General features: G+C 40.2%; 1 long non-coding RNA gene across 1 annotated transcript; it reads right to left on the reverse strand.

Annotated features, from left to right (window-relative positions):
* Nucleotides 1-4,761: 4,761 nt before the first annotated feature.
* Nucleotides 4,762-6,510, reverse strand: LOC112936684 (uncharacterized). Its single transcript, XR_010737065.1, has 2 exons — nt 5,823-6,510; nt 4,762-5,380 (listed from the first exon to the last, which is right to left on the reverse strand). It is a non-coding gene; the product is annotated as an uncharacterized lncRNA (long non-coding RNA).
* Nucleotides 6,511-11,629: the final 5,119 nt, after the last annotated feature.

Consider the following 11,629-nt stretch of genomic DNA (forward strand, 5'->3'; position numbering starts at 1 on the left):
CAAATACACTAACAGACTATGTACCGTTGTATATTGATGGAGGAAAATGTTGCATTACCATGGTAAAATACGATTTTTCGCATTCACCCACCATGTAGGGTGTTACTCTATTATATCTAGGGTTAATTGGATTCATGCCATCGTAAATATTCCATATTCAAAAAATGCCACTACTATTCATGAAATCGGATAGATGCCACTGTAATCTTCTAAAATTAGAACAATGCCACTCCATCACGATTTCCGTCGTCTCTGTCACATTTTCTGCCACGGTGCCTTCATCTCCTTGCCGTCTTTGTCTCCAAGCAGCTACCCTGCGCCAGAGGAGAAGGAGGGAACGATGGTGGATGCGGAAGGGGAACGATGTGAGGAGAGCTCCTTGGCGAGGGCGGCGGCGAGCGGGACGCGCATCCCGCCGCTCGCTCGCTGCTCGTCGGTGCGGGGGATCTCTCCCGAGGTCCCACCGTCTCTCGCCGTTCCCACCGCTCGTCGGTGCGGGAAGAGGCGGTACCTGCAGAGGGCGGCGATGGAAGGACCTGGAGAGGACGGACGGCCGACGGTGGCAGGACGACACTGTTGAACAGCGGCGAATCGGAGGGAGGGGTCGGCATCGGCGGGTAGAGGAGGTCAAGGAGAACCCATTCAATGGCTTCGATTCATGCGTGTATGAACATCGGCGGCCAGCATTGAGACACTAGCGATGGTGGACAGTTCAGCGAAGAGCGTGCCCGCCTCGGTGACGTCGGAAAAGACGACGCGGGAGGGGGTGAGGTCCGCGACCACCTCGTCAGGGCCATTGCAGCCGTGCAAGCCGCTTTGGGAGCACGCGATGACAACCATGGGGTGGACCCGGCGGAGGAGCTCATGGACGACGAAACTCCCAATGTAGCCCGCGACACCCGTGACGAGCGTGGTGGTCTCTGACGACGCCTGTGACCGGAAGGGCTGCACCGCCGGTCGAGCAGAGGAGGAGAGGACCAGACGAAGAGGAGGATGAGAGGAGGAGGGCGGCCATGGCGGCAACAGAGCAGGACTTGGATCCAACGGGAATGATAGAAAAGTGGATGGCGATGGTATGGTTGTAATTTTACAAAATTTCAGTGGCATCAAACGGATATCGCGAATAGTAGTGGTATTTTTCTGATTTGCTACATTTGTAGTAGCATATGGGTCCAATAATCTATGTTCTTCCTCGAGCTACTTCATTCATATTGATTTTTGTTGGTGATCATGGAATCCGTCTGTATAGATCGTTCGAGTACTATACATATGTTTTTTTTACTAGTGAATTATAGAGATACAGGTCATTCTTTCTTTTTTCTACTTGCAGGATAAATTAGCTAGCCAATCTTTCTTCGATGGTGTATATCTTCCATTACATAGTCTCGATTTCATGTGTCTAGGGTAAAAAGGGGTGTTTGTAAAGGTCGATCATATAGCCTCGATTTCATGTTTCTTAGATACAAAGAGTACATGAGATTTCGTCATAAATATTTTATATATGCCAATTTAATTAGATTCAAACTTCACTGCCAGAGAAAAAGGGCCTTCACTCCCGGTTATACAACCGGGACCATGAATCTGGGACCAAAAATTCATCTTTAGTCCCGTTACGAACCGGGACAAAAAAATCTATCAGCCACGTGGCTGAAGTTCCCAACTGTACTCTTTTTTTTATTTTATTATTTATTATTTTTTGCTACTTATATTGATTTCAAACCAATCTCAACAACAAAATCATCCCATTCACAAAACGTCAGAAAATCATCCACAACTTCATAGATCCAATGAACATACTCCAATTGACATCACAAATTCACAGATCCACAGTGTGAACAAATTCACATCACAAATAAACAAATTCACAGGAAAAATTCGCATTCGCACATGCCGCCGCCGCTCTCCGCACAAGCCACCGCCCGACGCTGATCCACGCCTAGCGCCACGCTGGCTGCCGCTCCCGCCCAGCGCGTGCAGGCTTCCCCGCTCGGCGCTACTCCCTGCCTGGCGCCATGCTGGCCGCCTCCGCCGCCCGACATGGCTCCCAGCGCGCGCATGCGCCCCCGCCCGGTGCCGCGCTGGCCGCCGCTGCCCGGCGCAGTGCTGGCCGCCCCCGCTGCCCGGCGCCGCGCACAGGCGCCGCCGCCGCCCGGCGCCGCGCTCGCCCGGTGCTGCGCCTCGCCGCTAGAGATGAAGCTAGAAAAGAAAATAAGAGGATGAGAGAATAGAGATAAGATAGAGAGGAGAGAGAGAGAGGAGTAAAGCTAGTTACAGATGAGGAGTAGTTTGTGTGGAGATGAGGATAAGTGCTAGGGATTATGGGCCTGTTTAGGGGAGCTTTTAGCAGCTGCAGCTTCTCCTAGAATCTCCAGTTGCCAGAAGCTCCCCCAAACAGTCCAGCTTTTTACCTAGATTCTGAGAATCTGTAGTTGTAGAATCTAGAAAATGAATTAGAAGTCAGAAGCTGAGTTCTAGTTCCCAGCTTCTCTAGATTCTCACCAGCTAGCTTCTCAGCAGCTGTTTCTCAGAATCTTAAGCTCCCTAAAACAGGCCCTATATACGGTGCATTTATCTTTATTCTCGGAGTTGGTGGGACACCTGACCTATTTTGAAACGGGACTAAAAATGATCTTTAGTCCCGGTCGATAAAGATCTTAAAATTTTAAACCGGGACTAAATAATATCTTTAGTCCCGGTTCCTACTCGAACTGGGACTAATGTGGATTTTGCATGACCCATCAAATATCAGTTCCAGTAATGTTACTGAGACTATATATTAAAGGTAATACTTAATAACAACTTGTGTACCTATTTTCTAAATCGTGTTGTAGTATACTTATTTCTAGTCCTTAATAAAAATGCTAAAAATTATTGGAAATTTTAAGATAGTTACTAGAAACAACGGCGCGGCCTTGCCGCGCTCAACTGACATTGGACCAATGTAATTTGTCGAAATTAACAGTAGCTATTACATTAAGAAAAATCAATTATATACCCCTCCAAAGATCTCCATGCGGCTTATGCACCGTAGGTCCATAACAACTTGTGATTTTGCTAGGAACCAGCAGTATTCACTTCCCTTGCGAAAATCGATTATGTGCAGGAATAATTTGCTGCTGCTGCTGCTATGCTCTAGAACTCTTTGGCCACTGCAAATCCTGGAGTTGTGCCCATTTTTTCCACAGCTAGAGCACTTCCTAGCCATGCTTATTAATGATTGATGATGGAAGATGGAACAGATGGCACAATAAGCTCAACATAGAGTTCTTCTCCCTGTCCCTGTGGCTAGATAATTAAGCTGGTGTGTGTAAAGTGTTATAGCTAGAGGCTTAATAAAGGGGCAATAAAATGTAATAGGGGCTAGTTGGGAAATCATCTAGCACTCCCGCGTGAAAGAAATGAACATCTTGGCATCACCTCCCTATGGTAGACATTTCAGGGAAAAAATATGTCCTATTTTTTTTCAAACATGTGTATAGAACCAACCGAATGAGTACAGGTGTCTGTTAAACTGAAAATGGGATAGTCCACATGAACGTATTAAGGATGGACCATCAAGTTGCTAATTAAGGACAAAAAGGAAGAGCACATGATCAGGTGCGTTCAACAACAAACCTTTATTTCCACAGTTTCACTGCCATCTTAAAAAGTCATTGTATCACTGAAGTGCAGTTGTGCTCTGCAAATTATATATAACTCGTGGAAGGTAAAAAAAAATCGCTATAAATAGACGAAGTGTGATCAAAACTTTCAAAAATGACACAATTGCTAGCTGCGGCAGCTGGCAGATTCTTTTGTTACCCCTGCTTGCACTTAGGCAAGTCATTCCTTGCAGTTGTAAACAAATAACATTTGTTGTTTGGCAAATTTAAATTTGTAAACAACATACATCAGGTCATTCCCTGCTAATGTTTCCCATATTTCCAGCAATTGACAGTATATATGAAGAGTATGAATTAGTTATGTGAATATCTGAAATTTAGAATGCACTAAACAGAATAGAGAACTTCAAAATAAGCCTTATCTGTGTTCATCACACAACCACCTAACAAAATTCGTTGTGCACTAATATAAAAATTCAAGTTTAGCAAGAACAGACCAACATTTTGGCTATTCACTTCATACAAATAGAATGAAAGGTGAATGCCAGGTTGAGGGACAAACCAATAGAAAGCTGAGTATTGCACTGTTGGTCCAATTTCTCACATATTTTCATGCAAAATTATAAAAGAAACTGTATATTCAGCACAAACCAAACCAATGATATGCAATGTGAAGACATTAATTTTTCAAGGAACAGTTTCTGTTACAAGCATGACATACATTCCTTTGTAATCACAACTCGTCCAATAGAAAACTGAGATATTATTTTCCTTCATGGAAGTTTGCATTGCATCTTCCAAGTGTTGGCTCAGTGCTTTCATTTACCATGTAGTGAGAAGGCCAGGGTATAACATATCTGTTGAAACATGTGGCATGACTAATTAAGAGCATTACAAGCAAAATTACCTTCAGCATATAAGAAAAAAAAATAGCAGCTAACTGGAAAGGGACAGTATAGTTAAGAATACAAACTGGAAAAGGAATGTATGTCATGCTTGATTAATTCCATAAGTAAATTACTTCCGTAGTTGCATCTCCATGTTCTCAATGGATGACAAACTGTAAATTATCGAAGACATAAATATAGACTGTCTATTACATAGACATACATTGTTCAAACCTGAAATGATCACAGCTTTTGATAAAGGTCCATTTCAATTTTCTGATAAGTGCATCTCAAAATTATAAGATAGATCACATCACAAAGTAGCTACAGGTTTTGACCAGCTTTGACCCTCATTTCATCTACATATCAATGTTCTGACCTCTAACCTTATGGGCAACTACCTGCAGCTAAGCTAGATCCAAGAATACAAATCGGAATGTTATAATACATGCATAAACTAATGCCACACTCTACAACAGAAGAAGACCTCAGATCTTCTAGCGCAGTAATGATTTGCTCACGCACAAGCTCCATACTCTTCAAATAAACCTCCAGATTGAGTATCTGCTGCTGCCACCCAATCTTGGGGTTAGCCCCCCCCCCCCCCCCCTACCCCCAAAATCTCATTCCCAAGCTCATCGCTGAAGCAGTCTACCCAGCCACAGCGATTGAACTGATGAACTCCTTCAGAAGCGGTGACGGAGTTGGAGTGCTTTGGACAGCCTCCTCGTTTCGTTGGCACCCCTGGCATATGCGCAATTAGCGGAGTTGAGTTCTCCATAGCAGCAAGGAGCGGCTTTGATGAGCTCTATCAGTTGAAGTCAATGCAGGCGTCAAAGGCAATGCTGGGGCCTCCGGCTCAGTTTTCGTTTCGTTTGAAACAGCAAATCGCTACACAGCCAACAATAACCAGTAGGAGTATTTCAAAATAATCTAAGGAAGATTACTGACAAAGTGACAAGTTTATGCACACTTAGGGAGTGTTTGAGGAGAAGGGGATTGAGGAGATTGGGAAGATACACAAAACGAGGTGAGCCATTAGCTCATGATTAATTGAGTATTAACTATTTTAAATTTTAAAAATGGATTAATATGATTTTTTAAAGCAACTTTCCTATAGAAATTTTTTGCAAAAAACGCACCGTTTAGTAGTTTGAAAAGCGTGCGCGCGAAAAACGAGAGCCAATCTCCCCTATCACCCCTAAACGAACGATGCCTTAGCGAGCTAAGTTTGAAAGCATAGCAAGCTATCCTCCATTACTTCAATTGCAACAGGGCACCTGAAAATATGATACACAATTCCTTCATATAACAACAAAAAGACATAACTCACACAAATGGTTGACCATCGGGTCTGCTCGCCTTCTTGGCCAGGGCGCTAATCGTCACGCTCGGCCGACGCGCGCAGGCTCGTCGCGGGGGTCGCTGTCGCGCGCAACGCCGTAATTGCCGCGACCAACCTAAGGCTGGCGCGCGCGCTCGCTGTATACGCGGTGCTCCGGGTGGCGATGGTGGTCCGGCGCTTGTCGCCAGGGCGCTCGCCGAGGGAGGATGCGCTAACCTTCGCAGCACGATGGTCGACGCCGGAGACGCCGTGCTCGGCAGGTACCCGCGCGGCCGCAGCAAGTGGAGGCGGAGGGGGTAGAGAGACGGCACGGAAGGGTAGAAATAGCTCGTCATCGTGACGTCGACCTCGTCGCGCGACTCTGGGAGGAACGCGCGACGGCCGCCGCAGCCGTGCTGTGGACGCACTCCACGCCGGTGGCGAGCCTCATCCACCTCACGTCCAAGAAACGCGTAGTCCTCGGCCTCCTCCAATTCCGGGTGAAACTCCCGCGCGCCGTGGGATCTGCCTGGCCCCGCGAGGCCGTAGCCGGTGGTGGCCGCCGAGAGGCCGCGGACGAGCGCGTCCGGTGGAGAGATCAGGGCGAAACGGGCGAAACGGGCGGAGGTTTGTGGCGGCGGCGCACGGGAGGGGATGAGGGAGCAGAGGATGGGTGGATAGGGATTGCTTTGCTTCTGCAAAAAGACTCTTCAAACATGGTATATTACAACGAGGTCCACAACAGCGAACCATCACCGTCGATCAGCGATCCGACGGCCGCGCGTGGGGACCAAATGCTAGAATCGCGGTGCGCCACGTGGCGGGGCTTTTTGCACGGGAATCCGCCCAGAATTCGGTATTAGAGATTAGTGCCGCTTTTAATGAAGTTTAAAGTTTAAACAGACCCATTCCTTTTGGTATATCTAGTTTAATTAATATTTTGGCAGGAGCCATATACGTGCATTTGTTTACGCGCGCGTGTGTATATATAGATATGTGTACTCCTGATCTCATCCACCGTTCATCCGCAACTAGCAGATCGATCCACGCTACCGGATCCAGATACAGAACCCGTTTCGATTTTGGTTAAAAAAAAGTCGTATTAGTTAATTACGCCGCACTAACCGGAATTATCCGGAACAACTCGCATTAATATCCAACTAGATGCTGGTGCGCGGCCCGCCTGCATATAAAAAACAATCAGTTCATAAATAAATCAGTGACATCATAATTTAGATTAGCTCATTCGTGCATATTAATAGTATCCTAATCAGTAATCATCTTGCATGATAAAAACAACAAATATCATACGATAGCTACAAAACAATGGGCAGGTCACTATCAACGTTGAGCATTCATATTCAAACTTCAGTTTGTTAAATAAGGATAGAAGCTTATACTTTGGAAGAGGAGTGTCTCCCAGCTTATCCAATAATAATGCTCATCCTGTATAGGGGCATAAATGGTCAGAGAGTACAAATCTTTTCCCATAAGGGCAGATAATATTCAATAAAAATCTATTGAAATAATTCATTAACAGAAAAGTCAGATGCTACAATGTCACAAATATTCTGCCAGTTCAACTGCACGTTGTTTCTATACTCCCTCCGTCACCTAAATTGAAGGAGTTAAATTTTATCCCAAAACAATAGAAGAATTTATACGTAACCGAGACAAAGTGATTTTTTAAATACTATCACGATAATCTCCAAAATACCATATTATATTTTGACAAAGTGTACTGCATGCTAGTTCGGTGTCTGGTTTGTTTTCAACACCGATTGTTTTTAATCACATGATACACCTTTAGTAACTTAGAGAATACGTATGTACATTTAAATTTAAATTAGTGTTGTATATTCATCAAGTGTTTTTTACAACTAAAATATGATGTAAAATTATTATCATAACATTAATTATTACATATCGGCTCCATATGTTGTGATGTATTTAGGGTTACAGACATTAATAGTTTATTTATTTAAAAGAATACAATGGAATCACAAATTGGATATATAATTTTGAAATAATGTAAAAGATTGAACGCTTAAAAAGATTTGATTGGGTATTTTATATTTATATTTGCGTAAATTATATATTATTATATTTTATCTTTAAATTGTAGAAAATTTTATTTTAATGATTGTCGTTTTTTTAGGTTAATTTATCGAAGTACATGCATATGGTTTTTTTGTTCTTCTGGCAAAAGATACATGAGCATTATTCTTGTTTTCAATGATATGTACGTATGGTTTCGGGTCAACAGTTATATATTTCTTATTTCTTATGTTTATGTATATAGGAGAAATATGTTATTTCTAAATAATAAATCTAATCTAATGGTGTAAAATAAAACAAAAATTGTGTTGTTTTATTTTTACATATGCAGATTTAAATTGGCATTGCATATCGTCAAGTGATACTTGACACCCCAAAATATGATCCGAAATAAAAAAATATCATAGCATTAATTATTATATATATCAGCCTCCTATGTTATGATAGAACGTTTAAACATCATAGATTGGATATTTCATATTTATAATATAAATCTGGTTTAACTATGTATATTTACATAAATTTGTAGAGTAATATATTTATCTTCAAATAGTAGAAAACACTGTTTCAAAAGGCCATCGATCTTTTTCCAATGATAGGCATTTTTTTTGATTTTATTGTTTTTATAGGAAGTCCATGTGTAAATATTGGGTTCACCAATCTAAGGGATCGACACTGATATTTGTTTAAATTTATAGAGTAATTTATTTTATCTTTAGATAGTAGAAAATTCTATTTTAAATATCATCGATTTTTTTCAATGGTACTACGCATGTATGTTTTTTAAAGGAGTACAAAGGGATCACAAAATCGAATATATTAATTAAAAATATTTTCAAATGTGAATGCTTATAGAATGTTAATTTGATATTTTATATTCTTTTATGTCAGGTCTAGTTGATGTATATTTGTGAAATAATATAATTTATTTTTATATGTAGAAAATTCTATTTTCGATTTGTTTCGATGGTACTATGTACATATATTTTTTTGGCTTTATTTTTTCACACGTTGCTTTAATTTTTTTTTATCATAAATGCGCTGGCACGTTGCTCTTTCCCAGTTTTACATACTTATATTTATGGCCTGTTTGGCACAGCTCCAGCTCCAACTCCACCTCTCCTAGAGCTGGAGCTCAGCCAAACAGTTTCAGTTCCACCAAAACTGGGGTGGAGTTGGGTGGAGCTTTCTCACAAAATGTACTAGAGTTGTGGAGCTGGGTTTAGACAGCTCCACAACTCTACTCCAGACTCAACTCCTAGAGTTATATTTACGAGTTGGAGCTGTACCAAACAGGCCCTTATTTTCTCAGCGAACCAATGAACAGTAGTTAAGTTTTATCCTTTTTTAGCCATACGTACGTATTTATGGAGTACTTATGTTTTTTTGGCTAACAATAAGGTATTAGTTTCTTTTAAATAAAATACATCTAATCTAATCTAATCTAATGGTTTAAATTATGGGGTCCACCGATTTAAGTGAAAATCAACGGTGAGATTAGGCATTGCCACATAGCGATCTAGGAGCGTTTGTAGAAATGTCACGTGGCGGCATAAGAGCGTTTGTAGGAAGTTCAGTGGACTTTTAGTATAACTAGGAAGAAAGCCCGCACATACGCGCGGGCATCGTATTTAATGTGTCTTGTACTTAAAACCAAGAAATCTTGAATTATAGGAAACTATTGTGATGCGACAATAGAGTTGGTTCCTATGAACTACTATTTGTACTATATATGTTTTTATTGGAATACTTAGCAAATCTTCCTTTTTGAGCTATATAATTTAAGAAATTCACATAGGTTTTTAAGAAGAGTTGTTGAAATTTGACCAAAAAAGTATGAATTATAATATTTTGTAAGATTTTATTTATAAAAATAACATATTTCAATTATATTGGTCCTGCTAAAGTGGTTTTGATTTCTGCAATTTATATTGGCTTTGAATTCAACAAAATTTGTTTAAATTTAGCCCAAATTTTATTCAAATTCCAGTTTTCCTTTCCATTTCTTATGGAACATTGGATATTTATGTTATATCAGTTGTTCTTGAAATGCTTTTGATCTCTAAAATTTGGGAAGAAAACATAATTGTATTGAGTGTTCAACTCAGTATAGGGTAAAGGCATCATGTGTTTTACTTCCTCCATTCTCTTTTTTGGACATCGACGCACACTCCAATATACATGTTTCATTTTCATTATTACTGTTTTAGCTATATATTTAGAAAAGCAATAAAAATATAACTATAGTAAAGCACTTGTCATGACGAATATATCAATATTATTTTTTTCATATAATCATAGTTTTCTTATTAATTAAGATTTTGAGGTTTTACTGCACACTTCTAGGACGACACATATGTGAGAACTGAGGTAGTAACAATCTATTAGTATCATTTTTTCCATATCAAACCATTTTTTTATTTACCAACGACTTAATATTTCGAGGTTTAATTGCGCACATTCTAGTAACATCTGTTTGAGAACTGAGGTAGTAATAAATTACAACCAAATGGAATCTGCTGTACCAAATTCATATTTCTCGAGTATCATATGGTGTATACCACAAATTTAAGTGATTGATTTGATATGTCGCTAATGGCACCACATGACTGTTTTCACTATCATGATTCATTCATGAAACCTACGTGCTTCCTATTACCTATATATATCATGATGTTGAATGTCTTGTATTTTAAATTTGTTGGCTATGAAAGATAGATTCCGGATAAGGAACATAGTATAATGTAGAAAAATGATACCATTCTAAGATTTTTTCCCCCCCTCTTATTACAGACTTCACGTTTTGTATTAGACTAGAAATATTGGCGCGCTACGCCGCGCCTGACCATGATGCCGCTGAATTGAGTATACATAATTGCTCAAACTGGTTCAAGAGAATTAACAATTGAACATTGTATCAAGCATAACTGTCGCAATATATTGAAGAGACTTAATTACCATTAACTTGTACACACAACAGAAGGCTGTTTGCAAGTTTGCTTTGGCACATATATCTAAAAGTAGAGAAATCAACACATTGTGTATTGGTAAACTACAGTGTTCACTTGATGGTGAACAATCAGATCATCTTTGTATTGGATCAGTGTTAAGTAGTGCTAAGAATTGAATACTTCCTAGTAGTCTTTCAATACAAATTAAGGAAAAGAGATTAAGCAACGATCATATCAATGCTTACCAATGACATATATCATCAATGCTTGCCAATGACAATAATTTTAAATCAACAAATTAAGATACTTAAATATCCCACATCTATAAAAAACTACATCACTTTCCAGGAGTTCTATAATTTCTCTCCCATATCAACTCTGGTGAAAAGGAATACTATACTAATTAAAAAGCTTTGAGTATCATCTATATTTATCACTGATGCTAGGTAGTTGTGATACTATACAGAACTTTGCTTGTTCGAATTCTGAAAATGCTCCAACATAAATATTTCCATTCTAAGGAAGAAATGAATGAGCGTATGGTTGGATTGGAAACTGTAACCTGAACTCTACATATATACAACACAGCTAATTTTGTAGTACTCAAAAAAGCTAGCAATATGCTAAAGCGGGTGAGAATACTTGTTGTTTCTATACTGGCTTTACCTCAATGCAAAATAGAATGTAGTGGTCGAAGAAGCTTTCTGGGATGGATCAGCATAGTAGAGAAGTGTCACTTTTATCCTGCCATCACTCCTTGGTGGACTATTGAAAGTCACCTATGCCAAGGAGGAAGAAATTGGGGAG

The sequence above is a fragment of the Oryza sativa genome, chromosome 10 (assembly GCF_034140825.1).
Source record: "Oryza sativa Japonica Group chromosome 10, ASM3414082v1".
Lineage (NCBI taxonomy): Eukaryota > Viridiplantae > Streptophyta > Magnoliopsida > Poales > Poaceae > Oryza > Oryza sativa.